The sequence below is a fragment of the Haemaphysalis longicornis genome, unplaced genomic scaffold (assembly GCF_048455015.1).
Source record: "Haemaphysalis longicornis isolate Haplotype H1 unplaced genomic scaffold, Haemaphysalis longicornis Haplotype H1 scaffold_8, whole genome shotgun sequence".
Classification (NCBI taxonomy): domain Eukaryota; kingdom Metazoa; phylum Arthropoda; class Arachnida; order Ixodida; family Ixodidae; genus Haemaphysalis; species Haemaphysalis longicornis.
Window position 1 is genome coordinate 193,316,241 of NW_027526445.1, and position 26,140 is coordinate 193,342,380.

The 26,140-nt window shown below is 49.7% G+C and overlaps 1 long non-coding RNA gene across 1 annotated transcript; it reads left to right on the plus strand.

Annotated features, from left to right (window-relative positions):
* Nucleotides 1-6,392: 6,392 nt before the first annotated feature.
* LOC144149270 (uncharacterized) lies at nt 6,393-24,786 on the plus strand. Its single transcript, XR_013318249.1, has 2 exons — nt 6,393-6,524; nt 24,235-24,786. It is a non-coding gene; the product is annotated as an uncharacterized LOC144149270 (long non-coding RNA).
* The last annotated feature ends 1,354 nt before the right edge of the window (nt 24,787-26,140 follow it).

The following is a 26,140-nucleotide window of genomic DNA, read 5'->3' on the forward strand; positions in this document are numbered from 1 at the left end:
CGGAAGTTTTTCTTGTCGATTCATGATTACCTTTTTATAATAGAGCCGTAATCTACTGCCTAAGAAAAGCGCGCAATGTTTCAACAATAGGAAAGGAAAGTTGGGAAGTCATCTCTGGGTGCTGTTTTCAGGCAGTTATGAAAAAAAGCTCGGTGTATCTGCGCGAAGCTCTTAAAGATACGGCCAACACATAGAATGAAAAGCACGGCGTATACCCGATCAGTTTGTCTTTCCATGTGGTGCACGTTCCCCAAAAGAACACATCTCCATTGTGAAGAGGCCGCGTTAAATTTCGGTATGTACATGGTGAAGTGAGCGGCAATATAGGAAATAGGAAGCCAAGTCGGAGCTGCAGTAAACTCGATACTATTTGACGATGGCATAAAAAGTTATTTTCTTGTTGTAATTCCAGTTCATTTATTTATTCGGCAAATAATGAGTTCGAAATAACAGACGGCAATGAAACCCAAGTTCTGATTCGTGCCTGACGCATGCACTGACGTCGGAACATGCTGCATGCGCCGTCCATTTCATGCGCGCGTTGGGTTAATTGGCAGGCGCTGTATTCGGTCAGTTTCCTGGATATATGCGGCCACCCGCCGCGGTGGCTCAGTGGCTAAGGCGTTGCGCTGCTGAGCACGAGGTCGCGGGTTCGATTCCCGGCCGCGGCGGCCGCTTTTCTGATGGAGGCGAAAAGCAAAAACGCCCGTGTGTACGAGATTTCGGCGCACGTTAAAGATCCCCAGGTGGTCAAAATTAATCCGGAGCCCTCCACTACGGCGCGCCTCATCGCCTGCGTTGCGTCGGCGCGTTAAAACCCTACAATCATCAATCAAACATCATCAGGATATATGCGGCCTACACAAGGACAAAAACTCACCCGACCGGCATTTGTAAAAGACTCACGAAAACAGCCCGATAGCTGGCCATACGTGACAACGCACAGTCGAGGGTGAAAGCTGCGCGCGCCTTTATCGGTGCGCAGCAGCTGTGTTTTGCTCCTTTAGTTTAATGATGCGTTAAAATCGCACTAAAATGTCGTATTTGATTGATTATGAGGTTTCACACGCCGACGCTACACAGGCGATGAGGCGCGCCGTAGTAGAGGGCTCCGGATTAATTCGTAGTAGAGGGCTCCGGATTAATTCTGACCACCGGGAGGATCTATTTAACGTGCGCCGAAATTTCGAACACACAGGCATTTTCGCTTCTCGCCTCCACACACACACACAAAAGCGGCTGCCGCGGCCTGCCGCGGTCTGGAATCGAACCCGCGTCCTTGGGCTCAGAAGCACAACAGCCACCGTGGTGGGTTCCTAAAATAACTAAATCACACCATAAGATGAGACAATCGGTATACCAATTGTATGAGCGACACGGCCTGCACGGGCTGGTAGGAACCGTTGACAGATTTTTAAGAGCGCATTCGCAAAATGGTGAAGTTGGTTTCGTACATCAGTGAAATTGTTAAAACACGCTATTATTCGGGTGACATTTACACGGATCTAGCGGATGACACTTACACGGATCTGATTTACACCGGATGTAGCGATTTGTCAGAGCGTGACTGTCGCGCCTATGGCACAGCGACGCTTCATCGCACACGTTCATAAATTTCACGGGCGCACACGTTCATAAATTTCACGGGGACTGGATTGCACGGAAACGCGTAGATATCCAACAAAAGCGACCGCTTACAGTTATTTAAGTCCTGTCTGTCCTCAAGAAATTCATATGTGTCAGATGCACACCGCCAAGAAATTTTTGTGTGTATACGTCGACGCGTTACCAAATTTAGGAAAAGTGAATGAAAAAAAAAAGAAAAAAGTGGAAGAGTATAGAAATAAGGTGCCTCGATCGGTGTTGAGTCATATCTTGAAATCATTGTGGGCAGCTCACCGTAAAAAAGTACAAATTTGTTCAGCAACTCCATAAGAAAAGTGCGACTAGCACGACGAGTAGATAATTCATGATTGCTTTTGAAAGTGACTGTTTTTGAGCGACATTACTAAGGCTGAAGTGCAAATGGGACATATAAATGCAGCAGGGGTAAGTAACAAGTAGGGCGCGAAGGGGAATTCAAACTTCTCATCATTGTTTATTGCTAAAAACAAATAACGCGCTGCAAGGATTGGCTTAAACTGAGCAATTGCTATTCCGTAAAAATAAGAGGAAACGGGTAGAATACGGACATTTATATTTAAAGGACGTAATTTATACGATGATTATGATAATTACGCCTGCGTGACTAACAGAGGTTCGATTTCTTCCACGTGGACGAAATCTCCGCGGGCCCGACACAAAGAAATGCCGCACCAACACGGTCATTGCGGATGACGCGAGCTCATGCACGACACCGATTACGAGGCTATAGAAAGAGTATTGGCTACGATCGGGAATCGGCCTGCCTGACCTGTTAAAATTCTGTTCGTCAACATAAACGAAACCTGTTTGTGTATCTTTTTAGTTACACAGAATGATACAGCAATAAATGAGCGTTTTTACAAGTTTTTCCTGAAAAAAAAATAAACAATCTTTTGTTCGCGCTCAATCTTCAATCGAAGGTCCCGTATTTGTGGTATATTTTGATTAACACCAAGAACGGCGATGAGATTTACACTCTTACTAAAAACATGAAATAGAAACGAATTTCTATTATGGGACAGCCGGCGGCCATCTTGAAAAAATGACCGTCTTAGAACGGCGCAGCATCTGGCTTTAACGAAATGCACGATGCGCGAAATGGCGGTATTATTTTATTCTAGGCTTTCTCCACTCTACAGTAATATTGTGCGACCATCCAACAAATGAGGGACTAAAATAAAAGGATCTGCCGCCGAGTTTGGCTGCGCCATCCACGCGTTTCTTTCATTTGAGAAACGTTCAAACGTTCGCGGTTTCTTTTAGATTTCATGGGGGAATCTACACGCTCAGTGTAACACTCCTCCACATGCATTTCTGCAGTTTTTCGAGAGAGAGAGAGAGAGAGAGAGAGAGAGAGAGAGAGAGAGAGAGAGAGAGAGAGAGAGAGAGAGAGAGAGAGAGAGAGAGAGAGAGAGTCCACTTTATTTGGAACTGTGGTTTTAGGGTGTAGGGGGGGGGGGAGGGGGGGGCATAGGGCCGCCGCGACGTTGAGGGTCCGTTCGGTGACCAGTTTTTCGAGAGCTCTGTCTCTAGATGATCACATATAGATTTAGGGTGCCCTGCTGTCTGCCTCTGAATAACTTCAAAACTGGTACAGGCACCACCCTTTGTTTCGTTATATTCCCCGGTCTGGGGTGCTGCCTTGTCCTGTGGTATATCATCAGCGGATATCAGAGAGGCTACGCCAGATAGGCGATGCCTAGAAGATGGCATCCGTTCACGAGAACAAGATATTGGCCCCTTTGGTGTAGCATGCGGCGAAAACCTCCCGTATTGGGAGAGACCCTCATCCTGCAGTAGACAGGCTGACGATGGGGATTTCATTTATGTGCGTGCGTCGTGCGTGCGTGTATATGTAAGCGCCGTATTATACGCAGCTACAGTACAGGAGGCGATGGTACAGTGAACTGTGGCTAAGGCGTCCGTTGTGCATAACCTTTTGAACTTTTGTAGGTGACGTAATCCCTCCAAAACATAGGTTAGTGTGGTGTTTCACATAATAAATAAATGAAAGCTGCTATACATTCAACATTCCTCAATATTGCGGCAACCTAGATAAACATGTACACAGGCAATGTTAGTTGTGGTTTTTTTCGTGAACATTGCTAAATATGTAAAAACCACCCTCCCGAAATTAACGTATCCTGACGTACATGTACTACATGGGATCATTTGAATTTTTAGGCAGCTTATTTAAACTCCCCATACGATCGTTTAACATATGACATTTGCCAACATTGCTGCAACGCGAAAAAAGCGTCCAAAGGGCAACGTTGCCCATGCATTGTTTTTAAACATTGCATGAATGTATCCGACGTTGGCCCACATTTGGCAACATTGGTGCAACGCAAGAAAACGTGCATGTGGGCAACATTGCCTATGCGCTGTTTGTAAACGTTGCGTGAATGTTGTTGAATGTGTCCAACGTTGGCCCACATTTGGCAACATTGCTGCAACGTGAAAAAACGTGCACACGGGCGACGTTGCCCACATGTTGTTTGTAAACGTTGCGTGAATGTTGTTGAATGTGTCCCGTTGGCCCACATTTGGCAACATTGCTGCAACGTGAAAAAACGTGCACACGGGCGACGTTGCCCACATGTTGTTTGTAAACGTTGCGTGAATGCTGTTGAATGTGTCCAACGTTCGCCCACATTTGGCAACATTGCTGCAACGTGAAAAAACGTGCATACAGGCAACGTTGCCTATACATTGCTTGTAAACGTTGAGTCAATGTTGCTGAATGTGTCCAACGTTGGCCCACATTCGGCAACATTGTCACCACGTTGTGTAACGTTTCCTAACGTTACGCAACATTGGCAACACGGCAGAAACGTTGCGGCAACAATTTGTGCTACTAGGGAAGCAATGTTGCACATGGTTTTGAAGTTCAGCTGTGCGAATGCCAAAAGCAGGGTGTCTGCAGAGTCGAAAACTGGAACATAACCGGTATTTTAGTCGCAACTGAACCAGAACCGTTATTATTTGAGCCCGCTGAACCCGAAGCAGAACTGAGCTGAAAAAACAACGGGTATCAGTTCACACAGGAACAGTTCAACCAGCCATTGTTCACAATGTGCTGTCCATATCATTCGCAGCTGTTCTCTTTCCGGCCCCATCAACTTCGAAACTTGTAGCGCACGTTTCCCCTTCAGCAGAATCAAAACGCTCTAAACACCCTCTCTTGACGCTCGGAACATGCCCAGCCTAAAAAAACCATTGACCGACCAATTGGAATTCCAATGGGTCGGCCAATTGGTCAGCCAAATGGTCGGCCAATACTAGGTCTCTTTTTTTTTCCTGCTCCGAGCAGCTCTGAGCAGTTCCAAGCAGCCTAAAGCTGCTCCCGCCATAGATGTTCTATGGGCAAATAAAATACGGAGCTGCTTGGAGCTGCTCAAAGCTGCTTTGAGCAGGCAAAAAAAGAGACCAAATGTATTAGGCACCCATTGGCGTCCCCATTGGCCGGCCATTTGGACGGCTACGGCCTATTGGCCGTCCAATTGGGTGACCTATTGGCCGACCAATTGGAACACCAATAGGTCTTCCCATTGGTCGCCAACTTGTTGCACTTTTAGTTGGTTCTATCCCATTGCTGCAGCCACTCCATCTGAGCTGCCGCTGCAGTGCGTTGGTTACCTGTATCACAAATAGAACTCTTGGAATGGATGAATATCTTTATTGCTCTGTTTGTATACACAGCATGCAGACAGTTCGTCCTTTAAGCAATTTTCCACAGGCCATTGTCCATGCCGTGCTCCGCTCGCCAAAGGCTGGCTGGACCTTCACAAAGTGAGTGACAAAAGCGAACAATGGGTTAAGATTATAATAAACCGCAGTTTCGCGCATTAAAACAACAAGGCACTGAAATGTTGAGTGGCGTGAGCTCACCTCTTCAACAATGTCCCATGCATGGCGAACTCCGTTGCGTGGCGATGTCGTGAACCCGTCAATCGTAACATGAACAGCCCTGAAATACATTTAGGCAGACAAATTAATTCTTAATAATACCGCTCACGCTATGAGGAGTGAAAATGGCAAGGAAAACTGAACCAGCTGTTACTCACATAAACAGAGGCACTCTTCCTTCGGTGCGAGGCTTAGCGGTGTTCAGCGTAAAGATGCATCTTGAAACACACTGCTATGGGTGTGCGACATCATCGTCGCCACTTCTCACACTCTTGCAGACCACTTTACATTTCCAATGCAATGCACAGTCAGAGAAGACTGCGTGTGCAACCGACCAACACGCCTACACTACCTACACCGCCAGCACCACGTTGAATACCACTTATCCACTGTACATCTATGGATTGGATTCGATTGGATTGGATCGTGGTTTTATTTCAAAACAATTTTGCTACTCGTGTCAGAAAGTTTTCTTTAGTGTTTGCTTGTTGTTTTTTTGAAAACTTTATCTTGAATTGCTGATTGTAATATCAAAATTAATTGCCTCATAAATATACATTTGTAAAGGTTGAAGTTTTGAACATTTCTGAAGGTTTCAAATTAAGGGTGAGAGAAAGAATTAAATTTCAGCAAATGGTTGTCGTAATTGAATACTATCCAAATACTATTCAAAATGGCTCCCCGATTGGGTCATCATGTTGGAGCAGTCAGTAGTATTAACTTTATGGTTGAAGCCAATGGGTCCAATTGGGCCAACTGGCCATCCTAATCGAGCCAATGGGCCCAATTCGGATCGCTCCAATAGGTCCAATTGGTCCCATTGGGTTTCCATTCGGACCCATTGGGATTCCATTTGGAGCCATTGGGTGGCAAATTGGACCAATTGGTCGGCCAATGGTTTTTTTTCGGCTGGGTGGCGGGAGGACTGCACACCAATGCACGCCAAAGCCACACCTGGGCCACGGTGGAAGGTACGCTTTTGAGTGTCGACACAGGAGCACAAAAAATCTGTCAAATAGAGTTGTTGGCGCCGTGGCACCGAACGTAGGCCTTTTATTGAAAGGGCATCTAGTGGCAGAACTCCTAAGCTTCACAGCATCCAAGGCTTCAAGTGGCTTGACCAACGACTGTCCCAAGCAAGGTGGTTTGCAGGCACCAGCGGCACGCGTGTAAAACGTTTGCGTGAGCTCAGCTCACGCAACGTGATTTTAACGCGTAATCTATTGTATTGTTGAAACAGCTGTGAGAGTTCGGGTGTGTAGCTAAGTTCATTTAGGTGCGCGCGCAGCTCCTCTGAACATTGGACAATGGCAGTGACTTTAACAACGTCGATTGGTCTCCGCTGCTTCGTGCGTGAACTTACCCCAGTTGTGCAACGCCATTTACGACGTAGAAACATCAGTGTACTCGCCGCTAGTTTAATTCGTTTCAGAAACTGGGCTACTTTCCGTGCACGGCCGCTCGATCTCCCCCTTTTGGTGGGAGATGGAGCGGCCGTGTTTCTTGTATGTCAGGGCGTTGTTGCGGAAGCGGACGCTTTCTTTTTGCCGCTGCTTGTACTGAGTAGCTGGGGGACTGTAGCCAACAGTAAAATCAACGGCACTGCATCGTTTGCGAGCGCGCACCTCTTCGACATTCAGTAGTACAAGCTCAGAAAAGTACTCTTTCGCGCAACCTCACTCTCAGAGAAATGCTGACTGCAAGTAGCATAATTTTCTGCTGGGGATGGCTGCAGAGCACGCATTCATTCGTTTAGGATCGCGTTTTCTCGCCAGTCATTGCAGTACGTACTTAATAAGGCATTTGCACCCACCCCATGTTTTCGTTGAGCAAGCATAAAATCTCACTTGTGTGAGTGCTCCATGGCTACCGCGGCACACATTCCCTTCTGTTTAGTGTCTCGTACCTTGTATATTGTTACCGACTCAAAACACACACCCAGAACGCGTTGAAACACTGGGGCGAGCGCAAAGGCTTTGGCATGGCTTTCTTCAAATTATCGTCTGCACCACTGGCCGGCGGAACCGGCCAAGCTCTAGCCAAGCTGCGGTGAGCAGACATTGAGCAGACGACTGGTTACGGAAGCTGCCGACAAGGCCCGACAAGGAGCCGGAAAGATCCGAACACGTCCGAGTGGCCGGCGCTCGGGCAGCTTCTTTTCTCTGCCGCTGGAGGGCGCTGCAGTCAGTGGTCTCAGCGGCAGCAGTTTGACGACTTCATCAAAAACGACGAGCACACGTTTGTTCCGTTTGTTCTGCAAGCTGTGTCCTCACCTAATAGAATATCCTACACCGTGACCTGGGCTAAAAGAGGGGCCATAGTTGAGGGCTCCGGATTAATTTTGACCACATGGGGACCTTTCAGTGCGGTGAAATCTCGACGCGCGCGCGTTTTTGCTTTTCACCTCCATCAGAAAAGCAGCCACTGCGGCCGGGATCACATGTGCATCCCTGGGCATGCTGCCGTGGTATGTTGTTGGTTGTCAATCAAGCAGGGTGAAAGATTGTGCAGGAGAACTGCCTCACTGTCGGCAGCCTGCGCGACATTTGCAGCATTGAGTTTTCCCTTCCCTTGCTGGAACTGTCCAGGGGCAGCTGCACTGCGCACCCTCCAAGGCTCACACCCCGAATGTGTGCCCACTTGTAGCACCCCGAAAGGGTTGAAACTTTGTCCGGTCGGTACACAGTCGTACGAAGGCACACAACACTGCGACGGGTGAACGCAGGAAGAAAGAGGCGCATGGTTGTGCTGTTTATACCAACTGGTTCGGGCATCAGCCTTGTGCAGGTGAGGCAAACCCCATGCAACAAGAAAGGAGGCAAAAGATGGCGAAGGAAGAGGGCCGCAGAAATAGGTTTCTGAAACACAGGACAGGGGGATAACCGAAGATGCGCTCCACTGCAAACAATGAGAGAGACAGTTCAAAATTTCGGACTGTTTTCCTTCAAATTGAGAGGTACAATTAAGTGTTAAGCATTGAGCACTAGCCCTTCAAGTTGCCTAACTGCCATTACAGCCATTCGTCCTGCGGTCTCTTGTACAGAACAGGTTCCTCTCCACAGGGGGCTGGAACACCCTTTTGTGTGCGCACATGCGCGTGTGCATGTGTGCGCGCTGTACATGAGAATTCTTCGTAGACTGTTTTGCTTTAGGGGAGGGGGCAAGGTTCCCTATTGGTTGACGCGATAGCAGACCCGATACCCAAGGTGTAGCAGCCCTTGTGTGGTGCTATTTCTCCGCTGTGTCTCCCTACATGCTTGGCTAGGGCGCTTAGTGAACCAGGAAAACAAAGCTCAACCTTGAGTTATTTAGAACTAGCCTTTGATAACTCACTCAACTCCACTAAAGCTGCAAGGACATAGTTTTTGACAGAAAAGATACGAGTAGAAGATAAAAAATGTTCAAATTTTCTGCGACACAATATCAGCAGTTACCTAATAAGGAAATGAAAGACAGTTAGCAAAGTGGTTTACTTGTTAGCATTCTAGTGGTGTAATAAAACGGATCAGAAGGCACCGATGAATCTCTTGGCAGTGCTGTCTCTTCTTGGCAGTGCGTTTTTTAAGTTCCCAAGACTGGGCGAAAAAGTAGCTGGTGTGTTTTCCGTAAAATTATTATGTGGTCAAATTCTTTAATGACAATTTTAATATTGCAGCACTTTTACGGAAACAAAGACAGTATTTTGATTAAACAAGAATGTTTTTGAGTGTTATGGTGACTATGCTACAAAACTTCTTTTTTTTTCCACTTTGCTAATAATTCACCTTTGAACCGGTTTGCAAACCAGTTGAAGCTTGCGACCCAGTTCATTGCATTAGTCGAACCGGAATTGAACCAGAATGAAATAAGTTTACCCGAAGGATAACCGAACTGGTATTTTTGCCGGTCCAACACAGTGGTTTAAAGGTAGAAAGCGTAGGCCTCGCGTGTTTTTTCAGCTCTTGTTCGTGCATTTTAATGAGCAACATCAGTTTGCAAGTTGGGCAGATTTTGAGCATGCTTAACTGGTACACCAGCACGTGAACTATGCATAAAATTAATGATAAAACTAAGTTTCCATTGCTGGGGCAACGAAACAATGAAAAGCAGCGTGGCGTCATTGTGGTAGTTGGTGCGAAAGTCGGGAATGGCGCTTGTTTGCAGGTCGGCAGACTCGCTGGCGAGTCGTTCACCCAGCGCACCCCAACGGGGCTCAGACTCGGGGACAAGTTTGAGTGTGCATGGGCAGCATTTTTGTAATGCCGCCACGACCGCTCGATGAAAAGGAGGCCGTCCTTCCCATCGAGTGGCCGGGATGCTGCGGTGCCGTGAGTGAGCCTTGGGGAATGGAGCCCGAGTAAGACTCGGCGAGGCTGCCTACGCTGAGAGTGCTTCAGGCTAGGGGAGCTGAGCTTCAGGGAAATCAGGCCAGCGAGGATCTGAGCCACGGTAGCCATGGCGCAGGATTTTCACACCAAAGGGGAGCTAAATTCGCGAATTCGAATGAGTCGAGCAGATGAGATCGACTCATCTGATTCGTCTGGTCGGCTTATCTAAGATCAGATGAGATCTGACTCATTTCATCTGATCAGGTGAGATATCTGCCAGCTAATCTTGTACTCCAAGTGAAGGAGTGAGGCTGAGAATGGCAGCTTTACGACCCTACATTGTGAGTGATGGCATACGCCTTCCTTGATACTGACAAGTCAGGCAGGTTTTTGAAATTTAGTGATGCAGCTGTAAGCGTTGTGGTTGTACAGTTTTAAACTGGTTGCTGGGGCTACAGGACGCCGATATTTCGATGGCTCGAGGCATTTTCCTGGTGAGTTTGTTTGTGCCGTCCGATTACTCCCCACTGTCAGGCTACGTGAGCACAGTTGGAATGTTTCGGATTTTATGATTAGCTGTTTAGGCATTCTTTGGCATTGGTGGGATAGTTTGTTTACTGGGATGGAAAAGGGGGGTGGATGTGAGCTCGTGTACAGCTAAACACAATTAAAAGCTTGGCGACCACGCACAATGTGATTGTGTGGTACTCCTTTTTTATGACCACCGAAGGGATGCATCACACAGTGCATGGAATATGCAGGGTTACTTCCTGGTTTTGTCTCAATGTGGCGTAGCAGAAGCAGATAATGCGGATGAAAATACGGTCGATGTTGTGCATCTCAAAGGAAACTTGAGTTGTCACTGAGACTGTGTGTTCTCCTTTCTTGATTTGTTTGTGTATCACACTCTTTCCACTCTCCCTGCCCCCGCTACATCCAGTGCCTTGTTAAAAGAGAGTGGGCGTGTACAGGCACAGATATCAAACCACGAAAGTCCATAGGATATCCACAAATGGTCACAATATCCAATGTCATTTCAGGACATTCATGTGATGTCCATACAATGTTTCACCCAAGATCATCTGCTTGAGGACATCCATGCGATATCACTGCAGGTGTGTTATTATAACATCATTACGCGATATTGCTAGGATGTCCACAAATTTACATTTTTCCTTACACTGAGAATTCGCGTTCATAGCGCGGTGTACATATAGGGCCCCAGCCACACAAAGTGTGTCTTAGTTCAAATCTCCCCTCATCCCCGTCTTTCCAGCTTCAAAATATTTTCTGGCCTGTTTCTAACTCATATTTTAAATGAAGAGCGGGTAGTTATTTGATTTGGAATTTGAGCGAAATCTGGTTTGCCTTTCTCTTTGATTCGGGAATTGGATTCTATATTTTAGGCTGCTTGATTTATGTGGATGAAGAACAAGCGGGACTGTTGATTTTCTCATACAGTTGTAGGCGAGCACTGGTATGGAGCCTGCAGTACGGAGCCAGTTACGGAGCCTGCTGAGTAGGCAGGACTCTTGTCACCCAAATTTGATGCTTGGGATGCGAGCGGGTGCATTGCATGATGCAACCCACGCGTATGGGTATTGCTTGTTTGGTTCTTGCGCGATGGAGTGGCGGGCCTCGTCCAGTCTTGTAACGTCGGGGGAGATGAGGGTGACGGCCGAGTAATTTTGCAGCGTTTTACTGCATCGTGAATAGCCTCGTGGGGTAAGCAGTCGAAGGCTTTGCGAATGTTCAAAAGGACGACAAATGCCACGGTTTTTGGTAGCCTTCGCGTTTTCTAGTGCAGAGACAATGTCGGCAACTGAATCCATGGCACTGCACTGTCGAGGAAAAGCCGGCTGCTGCTCAGGGTTCAAGTTGCAGATTCGCGCATACTATTTTAGAGGAAGCGCTCGTGAGTGAAATAGGACGAAAAGAGGAGAAAAGTTTGGGAGATTTGTTCTTTTTTAGGATGGGAGGGACAAGTTGGAGGCCAAATTGAGCAGGGAGGGTGCCGGAAGACAAGTGGAAGTTGCAAGAACCGAGTTTCACCGGAAGTGCAGCAACACCAGCTGGAGTCAGCACAGCGGAGTCTACTATCCCGTCGCCTACTGAAAAAAAGAGAGAGGGGTCAGAGGAGGAGACTCGCGCTGATATAGCTGAAGGGGAATCGGAAGAGGGGCTGCTCGTGTTGCCTGTATCCAAATCACTAGGCAATGTACAGGGGAAAGTGACAGGAGACGAGCTCATCGAGCAGCAGAAAAGCGAACCCAGCCTTAAGGAGGTTTGGAACACAGTCAGAGAAGGGGTGGCGAGGAAGAATGTCAGTTTTCCAGTCAAAAATGGCATCTTGTACCGCCACTACCGGGATGAAAAAGGTCGCAGGTTTGACCTGATTGTAGTTCCAGCTGAGTATCGGCATGACATTGTTGATCAGTGTCAGGGAGTGGGTTGGTCGGAGCATTTAGGAGCTCGGGAGACCAAAGATAGGCTCCTAACAGAGTTTTACTGGCCAGGATGCTTCACCGAAGTTGAGAACCACGTAAGAGCGTGTGAAACCTGTCAGAGAGTGGGAAAACCGCACGAGAAGGAAAAGGCGCCACTTGAGCTGCTTCCGCTCATTTCGGAGCCCTTTCGCCGGCTGGTAATAGACGTTGTGGGACCACTCCCAGCGACAAAATCAGGCTACCGGTATTTCCTTACCGCTGTTTGTCCAGCAACCAAATTGCCAGAGGCGATCCAAATGAAGGAGCAGAGCTCAGTAGAAGTAGTTAACGCACTACTGTCTATTTTTTCGAGAGTGGGCTTTCCTCACGAGATACAGTGCGACCAGGGTTCAGTGTTAACCAGCGTTCTGACTGCGGGCTTCCTGGAGAAGTGCGGGATAAGGCTAATGAACCGAGTTCTTCAGGGAACTGAAGAGTACGCTGTTCCCTACTTAGTCGAACTTGCTATGTACTACAATACATGGGAAGACCACCTGTACCATCTTAGCGATGTCCTTAGACGTTTGACACACGCTGGACTGACAGCGAAGCCGGCTAACTGCCAGCTAGCTCGCGCCGAAGTACGGTACCTAGGGCACGTGGTAAGGCAGGGCAGGAGGCGACCTGACGAGTTGAAAGTAGAGGCGGTTAGCGAATTCCCGCAACCAGAAATGGAGGGTGCCTTCCAAGGCCTCAAAGCGGTTCTTGTTAGCTCACCCGTACTGCATGCACCGAACTATGATCGTCCCTTTATTGTGCAGTGCGATGCCAGCAATAGGGGCTTAGGAGTAATACTCTGCCAGGAGGATGAGAACGGGAACGAGCACCCAGTGCTGTACGCCAGCAGGAAACTCTCAGTTCGCGAGGAGGCCTACAGTGCGTCAGAAAAAGAATGTGCCTGCATTGTGTGGGCCACCCAAAAACTGGCCTGCTACCTTTACGGAACTTCTTTCGTCTTCGTCACTGACCACTGCCCACTGACGTGGCTGTCGCAAATGTCGGGAAAGAATCCGCGACTACTACGCTGGAGCCTTGCGCTTCAGGAGCTTAACTTCACTGTGAAGTATAAGAAGGGTTCTGTCAATGCCAATGTTGACACATTAAGCAGAGCCTTCTAGCTTTTCTTTCGCGTTCTTTTGTTTTCAGTTGAGGAACGTTTTCAGTAATGGTTTTGAGTAGTGTTGTGAGTAACTCAGTCTAAGCTTTTAGCTGTGAGCAAGAGTATTGGTGTGGTTGCCATATGAAAAAAAAAAATGAAAAGCGTAGGTGCATTGTAGCACCTTTGAAAGAGCAGCCTGGTTGCCGAAAACTCATTGCCGGCTCTTGCTGGTTCGGGAGGTTGGTCTTTGTGGTTTCAATGGTGCTGAAAGAATGCTGCTACTGTGATCTCTCCCGTCGAGCAGCTGATACTACACGACGTCCGAGATCTTCCCGTCGGCGGAGGAGCTGTTATGACTCACCGGCGCCATGTTTGCGCGGGTCAGTCACCCGCCGGTCGACCTCCCCACCGCTTGTCGACGGAAACGAAAGGAAGCCGACACCGCGGCGGCGGCCACTGATTGACAGCGGCTTTTGAGCGGTGTTGAGTGTTGTTGCCCAAAAGGGATTAAGGAGCCGCCGCTCGTCCCCCGGCCTAAGCAACTGAACGCGTGTGCGCGTGAAAGCCCAGACGGCGACGACCGGACAATGGGACCCAGTGGCGGCGGCAGCACAGCGAAGAAGGCAGTGGCAATGGTCAAGCCATTAACCCGTCCCGGAGTGATTCCACGAACTTTGTTAATCTGTGCTGTTAGGCTCCCTGGGAACGCAGCGCGCGGCAGACACCAAAAGAATACGCGGCGCCGCGCGGGTCCTGACGAGTGGCAAGGGTGTGTGTGTGTGCGTGTGCTGTGCATCTGCCGACATACCTGAAAGGCGTGTCCCTACCCGAGGGCGGTGCTTCACAGCGAGGAACGTACACATCACCATTGGTCCGCATTGTTTTGTATGGGGATCCCTAACCTAGGGAACTAGGGATCGGGGGTCAACAAAAAGGGCGTGCTGCGGCCCGCCAAGAGCGGTCTTCTGTCTTCATCTCGACAACTCACTGTAAAAATGTAAATAAACCCGTTGAGTTTGCTCTAAGCTCTCCCCTAGTCCTGGCTCGACGAAGCGAAGGCGACCGGCCCCGCTACCAGCAGACTGCGGTCGCTACAACTCGCAACAAGACGCAACAATAGGCAAAACAAATCGAGCAGTCCTGACTTTCGATTCCCCTACGATACCACACGTGGTAAAATATTACATGGCTATAGTTAAAGTGTCGCCTTACCAGCCAAAGCGAATGGTCTGCTTCGCATGCCACAGCATCGGGCACATGGCTAAGTACTGCCCGCACCAACCGGTGTGCCGCAAATGTGGACGCGGTCATGCTGAAGCTGAGCCATGCGAGCGCACACTTTATTGTGTGGCTTGTAAAAAAGATGGTCATCTGGCGGTGGACCCCACGTGTCCTGCCCGCACTGCCTCCCCACCTCGTTCCTATTCCAAAGTGCAAGATGGAGTATCCTGGGCGGATCGTGTACGTCCTCACGGCACCTCGAGCACCAGCACTGCCGATGGAGTGCCTCCCCCAGCTAGCGCTACAGCTGGTCCCCCACCTTCACTTTCGCCAACAGGTGATTCGATTCTGCAAACCGTACTAACCCAGCTTGATAGCCTTCGTTCTGAACTCCATCTGCTTCGTGAAGAGAATGCGCAGCTCAAGGCTGAAATTGCAGCATACCGCCAAGGGTCCCATACCGTGCCCGTCCAAACAGCTCCCTCTAGCACAGCAGCGCCAGCAACATCAGCTATCGGTACTCAACCCCCCACAACTGTATCCCCGACTACACATGCGAAGTCGGCCCTCCGTAACCCCCTGCCCCCGATGCCGAAGCAACGGAAGAGCCGTAGTACTAGCGTCAAGCGTACCGCTACCTCGCAACGGGGTACTGAAACGAACGATATTATGCAAGTGCTGAAATTCATTCGCGCAGACATACAGCAAGAACGTCGCGCTCGGTTGGCTGATATGGACAAGCTCCGGACCTTCACACAACAGTATGCTCAGCAAACTACGGCTATGATGAACTTCATCCAAACCCTTCCCGGTGTTCCAAATGAAGCGGACCCACCGCCAAGAAAGATTACTCCCCGCAGTACCCTTGGACAATGAAGCGGTCTCTCTGCGTGTTGCAGTGGAACTGTCGCAGTTTTAATCAATCGGCTCCCATTCTTTCAAGTCGAGTAGCGCAAATTCTGCCTGTTCTAATCCTTCTTCAAGAAACCAGATCCATGCCAAAAATTAGAGGCCACACAACTTATTCGGAACCGTCAATAACTCACCAAGGCAAAGTCTCATCTCCCACCCAACCATCAGTGGTGGAACAAGCGGCTGTCTTAGTGCGGTCAGACCTTGGTTGCTGCAAGGTGTCCGTCCCGGGCCAATGCTCCAAGGATCACGAAGTGGTCATAGTGCAAGTGCGCCTACCTGATGGGAAACCACTACTCGCGGCGTCTGTGTATTGCCGCCCAGTCACCGGCTCTCAGAAATCTGTTAACTATAATTGGTTACGCCACCTGTCTTGCAGTATCCCCACACCCCAATTGTCATCGGCGGGGACTTTAATGCGAAAAGCACTACGTGGGGATACGACTCTACGGATGGTCGAGGCTCGTGCCTTGAGACGGCGATTGACGATTGCGGTCTCTCTCTTCTAAATGACCCTACGTTAGCCACCCGTGTGGGTCTTCATCGACGGCAGAAAAACACTTCGCCTGACCTAACCATTGCCACTACAGGAGTGATTCGCACGTGGAGCCCCTATACCACCACTTGGGGTAGTGATCATTATCCTATTCTTCTCACTCTCCGAGGCAAGCGCTTCCGCACTCGACAATATCTTTCGCACATTGATTGGCAAACCTTTCGAACCGCCCTCCGTATCCCTCAGAATGCAACCTTACCGCAGTTCACTGCTGCCATACACTCTGCGAAAGCACACGCTACAGAGGAAATCTTATGTGACTCTGCAACACCCGCACTGGACGCTCATCTTACCAACCTGTGGAAGCGCGTGCAAACCCTCACTACTCGCTATCTAACCAACGGCAAACGTCACCGAGACCTGATTCGTATTCGTCGTCAGTACCAAATCATCCGACAATACCAGCGCTCCCTTTCCAACGAGCATTGGCATAGTCTCTGTGCTAAGCTCGGTAAAGAACGAGGCCTTTCCAGGCTGTGGAGCACGTTTCGGAGCTTGTCGGGCAAGCGTAAGGGAAAACCTACTCTATTCGCTTCCCTCACTCTCCGGGACCCACCAGCGGACGTAGAACATCGCCTGATAACGACTTTTTTCCCGCGTGCCTCACTCAGTCCCCACCCTCCGCTGCCGACCATAATGGTTTCAGACGTGGATAGAAATCTCGATGCCCCATTCACCATGGGGGAGTTACAAGCGGCTCTTCACCAGGGCAAACCACATTCTGCACCTGGTCATGATGGCGTGACATGGCAGCAGCTGCGTAACTTGGACGAGTCTGCACACTCAGTACTGCTAAACATAATTAACACTTACTGGGCCTCTGGTGACGTTCCGGACGAACTCAAACTGACACTGGTTCACCCGATACCGAAGCCAAACAAAGACCCTTCTGTGCTGACTAATCTCCGGCCTATTTCTCTTACACCCACCATCTGTAAACTTATTGAGCGCCTGATCAACAACCGCCTTCAGTATTATTTGGAATATGTACGCCCGTGGTTCCATCCGTCCCAGACTGGCTTCCGTCCTCACCTTGGTACTCACGATTGCCTTTGGCTACTGCGACGCGTTCTGAACCGTACGTCACGAGCTGGTAATCCAGATTATGTCCTCACTTTCGACGTGCGAAAAGCCTTTGACAATGTTAGTCAGGCAGCGATCCTTGAAGAGCTCGCTATAGCCTTTCCAAGCCAAAGGACCCAAAACTGGATCAGGAATTTTTTAGAAAATCTACCGATTCGGTTCCACAGCACGCATCCAGGATGGAGCCCCAGGACCTTTTATCTAGACAGGGGCGTTCCACAGGGCTCTGTCCTTGGACCCGTACTTTTCAATTTGGCCATGGCACGCGTCGCCCGCAACCTAGAACGGGACACTGCAGCTCGTTTTGCCATCTATGCCGACGACCTCACAGTATGGGTTGAGGCCGCCGACTACGACTGCACGGAGGACATGGCAACAGAATTGCAGGCGGCGGTGAACAGCCTTTCCACTACTCTTCCAACTCTCGGCCTTGATTTAGCACCCGAGAAGACCGAATTTCTCCTGGTCCACGGTCTGCACCAGCCACCCACTAGTATGCATCATACAATTTACATCGGCGACACACCCATTTCCTCCCACTGTGGTCATATTCGCTTGCTCGGCATCCCCCTCGCCAGCCACAACAGCGCTCGACAGTGGATAAGTCAACTGCGGAAAAATTGGAAGCCAATGCTCCACTTAATCTCTCGTCTCTCAAACAAATTTGGCGGTGCTCACCAATCGGCGTGCCTCACGCTCTGTCGGGCGGTAGCGGTCGGTCGTCTCACTTATGGCGCTCCGGCCTACAGCCTATCTCCGACTCATAAGAAACATTTAGCGGTCCTTTATTGGGCCATGCTCCGCACCATCACTGGACTTCCCAGGCATACCCGCATCGATGCTCTCGAACGGGCTGCTCCTATGCCTCCCATGGAAGAGCTTCTCGCGGAAACTCTCGGACAACATGACCTTAGGCGGACATTAACGCCACAGGGGGCAGCACTCTCCGCCTGGGACCTGCGAATTCTTCCGACGCTTGCCTCGGCCTCACCACCGCCACCCCCTTGGTCACTCCCGCCTGTCACAGTGGCCCATCAGCGAACTGGTATCCCCCGTACCCGACCAGTTGCCCGTGAGAAAGCCCTTCAGCGTGTCCTTGCGGCAAAATTGCCAGATGAAGTGGACATTTACACGGACGCCAGCCTTTCGCCTTCCCATATGGGTCTGGCCTGGCGCTGCCCAGCTCGGCCGGACTTGGATGGCTCTGTCATTCGGCCAGGATACCACTCGTCTCCCTTGGAAGCAGAACTTCAGAGCATCCTCTGCGCATTGGATCACCTGACCTACAATATTGCAACGCCGCCCCCTCCACATTTTCGGATCCTCACGGACTCCCATCAGGCACTTCAAGAACTCCGCAAGCCCTTCAGTGATCACCCAACTGTTCACGAAATCCAACACGTGATCGCCATTTTGGCTCGCAATGGGACCACTGCCCGATTGGCATGGGTGCCGGGTCACACGGACTCGGATGGGGGCAACCAGGCTGCACACGATGCAGCAAGGGAGTGTCTCACTAGTACCCCTCCCCTGGACGACGACGCGTCGCGCCCCTCTCCTCACTCTCGCCTACAACTTGACCGCGCACGCCATGCTCGGAAAGTACGCCTTGCGTCCGTTACTCCCGCTGGCTACCTGGCTCTGGCTCCTCCGATGCCTCGCTCTGCGGAAATCTTCATCAACAAAACTATTGCTAACGCAGCCCTCACACCCCACATCATGAGAAAATGGATTCACCCGGCAAAATCTCCACCTCCTTACTGCCCCTACTGTCAAACGTTAGTGTTCGCCACCCTCAACCACTTAATCTGGCACTGCGCCGCATTTTCTTTGTACCGCCCAATACTCGTCAACGCTTTGCCACGTGATTCCTCTCAAGACGAGCCCCCCTTCGAAGACGCTAATTTTCTCTCAGCCCTCGGGGTGTTCGGCCTAGAGAGTGGTCTCTCGAGATTAGTGTAAACCGGGGCCTACCCCGGTCGTAAAAGTTGACTTGACTGCACTCACATGATCCCAGTAACCCTAGCCTGGCTCTGCTGACGGCAGTGATCTCTTCTAAATCGTTCAAGGACCCACCATTTGTGCTACTCGGCTACTCCTCCCTGCCTCTTACCCCTCCTCCCTTATTATGGCCGCATGGCCTTCCCTTCGAAATAAAGGATTACAACAACAACAACTTCTCTCTATCGGAGAGCACAATCAGTAGACTGAACAAGAATCCCATTACTTTGCTATGGGCGCCGGCACACTCTGGCCTCCCGGGCAACGAACGCGCTCACGAAGCAGCTCGAGCATTAACAATCCGAGCTCGCGTCTGTGAGTCCGCGTGTATCGGTGCACACGGAGACGGCAGAACAAAGGCGCCTTCGTCGCCGACTGGGTCGGAGGGAACCGGACAGGCTGACGGCGGAGTCAATCTGCCCTCCGACCCCTGGCCTTCCGCGAGCGGTCGATTGGTAACGTATAGGGAAATCTTGGACCATTACAGAAGCTCCCGGCTCAAATACCCGCCGGCGGACAAAATACTAGAAAGGGGGCAGGCGGTGGCATGGCGACTCCTTCAGGCGAACAGGTATCCAAATCCGGCTTTGTACAACCGGTGCTACCCCGGAATGTATGATGCACATTGTAAATGGTGTAAAGAAGCCAAGGCGGATCTCGCACATATGCTCTGGGCATGCTCGGGCCCAACCGGCAATAACAGGGTGTCAAATGACATAGCACAAGCTGATCCCCCACACTCAGGGAAAGACGACGCGAATACAATGGTAGAACAATATAAGGAGCGACAAAAGATCCTATCATCGCTAGGCATAACGGGACCGCTGAGTTGTGAGACCGCGCTGCTCAGTACGGACCCCCAGATCCAGAAGAAAATGATCCAGCTGGCCGAGGGTGCCGCTGGGGCCCACGGGCTCCTGGCCGCCACCTGAGGAAGAGGAGAAGTTGTACATCCTCCTTTCGAAGTGGATTCAAATTAAATTTATTCTCTCTCCCTCTCTCCACTTGCGATGGAGCGGGCGAGGAACGGAGGGAGGGGGGGGGGGGGGGTTGTATGTCGGGGTCGCGGGGATGGCGCGAAGCAAGTGCTGTGCATTCCCCCCCCCCCCCCCCGAGCGCGCCGCATACTTCCTCCCAACTTTCTCCCTACTTGCTTGGCGTATCGTCTGACAAAAGCGGCGGCGGCAACGTTGGAGGAGGAGGAAACCATCCTCGCTCTCTCCAACGGGGAGCTGAGTTCCCGTGGTTCCCGCGCTTTTCAGCTTTTCAGTCGCTCAGTGCTCACTCGCTCTTTGCTCTCCTGTTGTGACCACAGTGACCACAACTGCCTCGTACTGAACTGCTCGAAGGACTTCGCGTCTCAAGAGACGGGAAATCGACAGTTCGTGTTCGGTTCCTGTCTTCGGCTGCACTACACGGTTCTCAGACACCGATCGGCTTCACTTCAAGGACCCGGCCGTATACTACTTCAATAATTATCATCAATCTCTGTTCAAGGTATGTCTTCTTTGCGATTGTGATGCTACTCGCGACTCTAAATTACTGCTTGGTATTTTCTTCCAGCTTTCCTTCTGAGACTGCCAGACAAAAACTTCATCCCAGCCCCTTGGTCAACGTCTCAAGTAGCAGGTGAGAAACTCTCATAATAGAGAGTTTTAGTATAGCGTTTTGTACCTTTGCGTACGTTAAACGTTAAATTTTTGCGGCACGCTACGTCGGCACCGCACGGGGAGTTTTAGTACTGCAAGGACTCTGGTACTGCGTTTCGTCAGTTTTGCTTTGCGGCCGATGATGATGATGATGATGATGATCTGTGGCCCGCTAACGCTTATGGCGCCATCTGTCGCACCTAGTATTAACTGAATGCGAAGCTGCACTCATCAGGCCGAAGAATCAGTGAGCACCCAGAATTTTGCACAACTACCCAACCAGCGGAATCAAAACCCTTCCCCTTGGTATTGAATGCAGAACGTGCACAACATGATAAATATATTCTTCTACATAAGAGCACTGAAGCCCCGATGTTACTTAGTTTTGACGATCGCACACAACAGTTTTGACGATCGCACACAACGCGCAGAACCAAAGGACTGCGGGTTTCACGTATACATTTTATTCGTCTCGAAAACAATCCAGAAATCCGTTTCGAACACACGCGACGTAACGACTGCACTGCGGGGCGGAGGCACAAAAATAAAATGCGGTCTTTTGCCTCCAGCCCAGTATAAAGGAGGCTATGCGGTCTTTTGCCTCCAGTATAAAGGAGGCTATGTCATCGCACTCACTTTACGCGATTTGCGGGGTCGACCAGCATGTCACTTCACTCCGGCGCGAACCCAGAAGGCTTTTAACAGCACACACTGAGTTGAGTCGCCGCTAGTGATTACTAATTTCGAACGTAGCAAGCACATTTCACCCACAGGAGCGCATCGCCGCCTTGCACCGTGAAGCGAACTCGTCAGCAGCACACACTCAGCATCCGACGCCGGCCTGCAGGAGCTTTGTTCGGGCAGTGGGCGATGCCACGTTAGTTTCTCTCACCACGATAGCAAAGTACAAACAACCGGAGCTATTTAAGCATGCAGGAGCAAAAAAATTCTTCTATAAGACGCAAACTGCTGCACACAGATGAAAGAAAACCCTTAGGTGCTCCGCTCCACCTGCCGCCATGTTGTAAACGCAGGGACACGCAAGGGCGGTATCGTACGCACGCTATTTTGCTGAAATAGCGAGCGCTCGTTTTACGGCCGCTAAACGCAAAACCAACTTTGGGTGCTGCGCATGCGCAGTTCCACCGACGCGAGGGAATAGTGAGCGGTAACACTTTGCGTAAGGCTGAAAACGCTATACTAAAACTGACGCTAACCAAGCTGACGCTAACCAAGACGTTTCCTTGCAGGACAAGTAGCGTTTTCCCCAGATTCTGCCATTCTCAGGAGGGTGCCCATTTCGTTCCCTTTCCCTTTATTTCTACTGCCGCTGCTGCCAAGTTTGCTGCCGCTCTTTCTGCTGAAGAAACAAGCTTTCTGGATCAAACACAAGATTTCAACTGGTGGCTCAACTTCTCAGAAACAAATTTACAGAACACGTGAGCATGAATCCAAGCACGTGCCTTCTTTTGCATAGTATTTTAGCATGCAGTATACTTTTTAGAGACCAAATTTGCCTTTGCTTCTCCGGCCTGTTTCTTAGGTATTCTGCCACTCCTATTTTCTCTGGTGTTCTGTTTAACTTCATGATAACTTTAAGTGAAAATCTTTTGTGGGTTTATTACATTTCAAATTTATTCTTTGCTTATGTTTTCACGGCTTCCAGTTGAATCACATTGTTTATTTGGCACTGTTTTTATTCGAAAGCTGAAATCTTTGCTGTTTTTTCTTGTCTTATTTTAGCTGTACAGTTAAGAAACGATTCATATGTGCACGCCTGTTGATGGTATATTTGTATGTAAAGTATTTAACCCGCCCGGTTGATTGCAATTTTCTTTTAACCTGTCACTCTTTCAATAGGCAGAATGGTGTAAGCAGCTGTGTCAATAATAGCTATTTAACAAGTGTTTAACTGGTGCTGTTTTCATTTTTTTTTTAATGTTTTCCAGGTCTTGGACTTCCAGCAAGGTTCATCTGGTGGATATTGAAATGATTGTGAAATAAATACCATTTTTCTTTGCAAAAAAAAAATTGGAGATGGTTTCATGTCACTAATAATAATATATAAACAGTTATATATTATAAATTTACTATTATACTATACTATTATTAATTATACTATTATTAAATAATAGTATAAGGTCCTGAGAATGCCTCAACATGGCATCAAATGGACATTACATGATCTCGTCCGGATATCTGTGAAATGTCCACAGAAAGTTTCCATGAATTTTAAGGACATCCTGTGGATATCCAGACGAAAGTATTTGTGGATGTCTATTCCGAGGCAATAGGGACATCGCCTGAATATCCTTGGACATAACGTGGGCGTTCACGAATATCCTCTGCACATTGGATATCAGGAAAGTTACATTGAATGGACATTCACAAGATGTTTTGTGGTTTGCTGTTGTGGCACTGCAGTCCTGGGTCACGTGACCGAGTGCCCGCCGCCACGGTTGCACCAAGGAGGTGTCCCAGCTCCAGCACAGAGACAACGGGAAGAGCAGGCCTGCAGTGCAGCTCCGCTCAGTGTCTAAGGCTTTGTGCTGCTGAGCCCAAGTCCACAGGTTCGATCCCTGGTGCCGTGGCTGCTTTTCTGATGGAGGCAGGAAGCAAAAATGTGTCCAGATTTCAGCGCACGTAAAAGATTCCCGGGTGGTCAAAATTAATCCGGAGCACTCCACTATGGCGCACCCCATAGGCCACATGTAGCTTTGGCGCATTACGCCCCAAGATTTTCACCGCCCTTCAGAGCTGCGTTTCCCTCGGTGATGGCTCGCCACTTCTCCAGCTCTGATCGCCTGTCACCTCCACAGCCCAGTGGGTGTGCTCACTCAAAGAGGGCATGGCAAACGCTCCGTCTCACCTCGAAGTTGGTAGCACAATTGCCACGTGCACCTCAAGCTCGGAAGTTTGCCTCGCATGCGGAAATCTGGAAGTAGCTCCCAGTGTGACAGCAGCACCAACTGGCACTTCAATCAGTCAGTCAATCAATCACTTGGGCCTGCAGCAGGGAGACACAGCCTGGTGACTTTTCACTCCCGCTGTCAAGATAACGACAACCGCGTTAACTGCTGCACTCTGCAACACTTGGGTTATAAAGTGTCCTCAAATGCAGGCATGCAGCAGACATGGATCGAGAGGTCGTGTCCATTGTGGACGTGTAATTACAGTGCTGTGATCACCTCGTGGAACAAAGCTGTAAAGCTCATTGCCTTGGCTGGGCGTGTGAATCGTTTGAGGCCCCCTGAATTGCCCACTGCATCACTGCAGTGTCTTGTCCTTCGTCTCTGCTGTTGTCCGACCGAGCCAAGGACCCCTGGAGCTCCCTCCCCCTGACCGCATATGTCCTTTGCCCCTGCAGTGCCCTGCCCTTGCCACAGGCGCTGTGCCCTGGCCCTGAAGCGGATGCAGGGCCACCCCGAGCTGGGGGAGCAGGTGGCCCGGCTCGAGGGGGTGGACCAGGCACGGACGGCCACCATGGTCCAGCAAGGCCTGAGGAGCATCCAGTGGGCGGACATGCACCACTTCATGCGGCTGGCCGGGGTCGTCAGGGAGCGCGTCTCCTGCCGTGCGAGCAAGGACGGCCGCACGCAGCTGGACGCCCTCAACGACCACTGCTGGCGAGCAATCAGGTGCTACCTCAAGCTGCGCGACATCAGGGACCCCACCGCTGCATCGTTGCCACCACAGTAGTCGAGATCAGATGGACCGTTCGTTGGCTGGACCAATAAAGCTGAGCAACAGTCTTCAGGGCTTCCTGCAATCTTATTTTCGCTTCTCTGTTGAATGTACATACCTTCTGTCTCTTTCAAGGCAACCAGTATAAGGGGTGTGTTAGTTATGAACTCGGCACAAGTGTTTGAGTGTCTAATGTTTGCAGGTTTCCTGTTGCATCAGTGTGACTGCAGTTTTGAAGCCAGGGAAGTGCAAAGCAATACATCTGTTTAAAGGGTTTGGAGAATTAGATGAGAAGAAAGGGGCAACCAGCGTGCATAGGTGCCTGTACCTTAACAGCAAGTATGCAAAAGCTCACGACAAAGCTTTATAAAACTACCAGGGCAGTAGAAGAACAATAGACCCTATGCGAAATTGCTTGGTGATCTAACAACACTGATGTAAACGAGACCGTCGGCCATATTGGTACGGGCGCCGATCGGGAAGTCTCGTATTGTTTACTGTGCAAGAGTAGGTGACGGTAACGCGGTATGGCTCAAACTGGACGGTGTTTTCCGGCTCTCGACCGCGGATTGTGGACGAAGGACTTGCCTGCGCTGCCGACTGTGTCTCAAGACTCATACCACTCGGGGTGCCGCGCCAAAGACCCATCCGAGCGGCAGCGGAGCAGGGCATGCCGCCTAGCCACCGATGCGCATTGCTCGCCTTCATCGGTGCGGACAAACACGTGCGACTCGCAGTAAGTAAATCCTTCTTTGTTTTTACTTGACGCGGTTAACCGGTATGAGCATTTGTAGAACACTTTGTTCATCGTTGTTTACCACGCCAATGCGTAGCGGCGACCCTGTTGCAGTAACCCTGAAAGAGGAGAGCGACAATCGCCAGACCGTACCGTTAGTGGGTGGATTAGGTATTTTCAAATGCTGTACATGGAATTTACGGGATGATTTTTGGCGAAGATATTTACGGAACGTTTGCGGCCGTTTTCCGTGACGGTCGTCCGCCGCGTGTTTGCCGCAAAGCAATCGTGCTTTGCGGCGAAGTCAACTACAAAAGCGCACATACGCCTTGAATTTTCTTTTTTTGTGTGTGTTCATTATTTATTGCGCATGCTCTGCGCAAAAATCTGTTGTGTGTGTGTGTGTCTTTCTGGTGGTGGGGTGGTTGTGTTTGTTTCTAAAGCGAATGTTTTTGGTGTGCACGAATAGATAATACAGTAAAACCTCGTTAGCGCTCGAACTCACTGAACTAGAAGATTTTTTTTTAATTCGATGGGTCATCGGTATAGCCCGAATGTTTACCTGTTTATCTCGAAAGATTCTGGAAGTGAGTTCCAGATAATCACATTATTGCTTGCTTAAGTTATGACGAACACGATTATGCGGGTACTGGTATACATCATTACCCACGCTGAGGTTTTTAAATGTTAAACTTCCTTCTCTTGAAAAATGCATTAACAAAGCATGCAGAGATACTTGCACGCTCGAACTTGACAAACAATTTTGACATCATTGCTGTTTGAGGTGTAGATTATTGCCCTTGCAACAGTGTTAAGCAAGACACAAAATCTGGTCATTTTGAGTCTGTTCCTT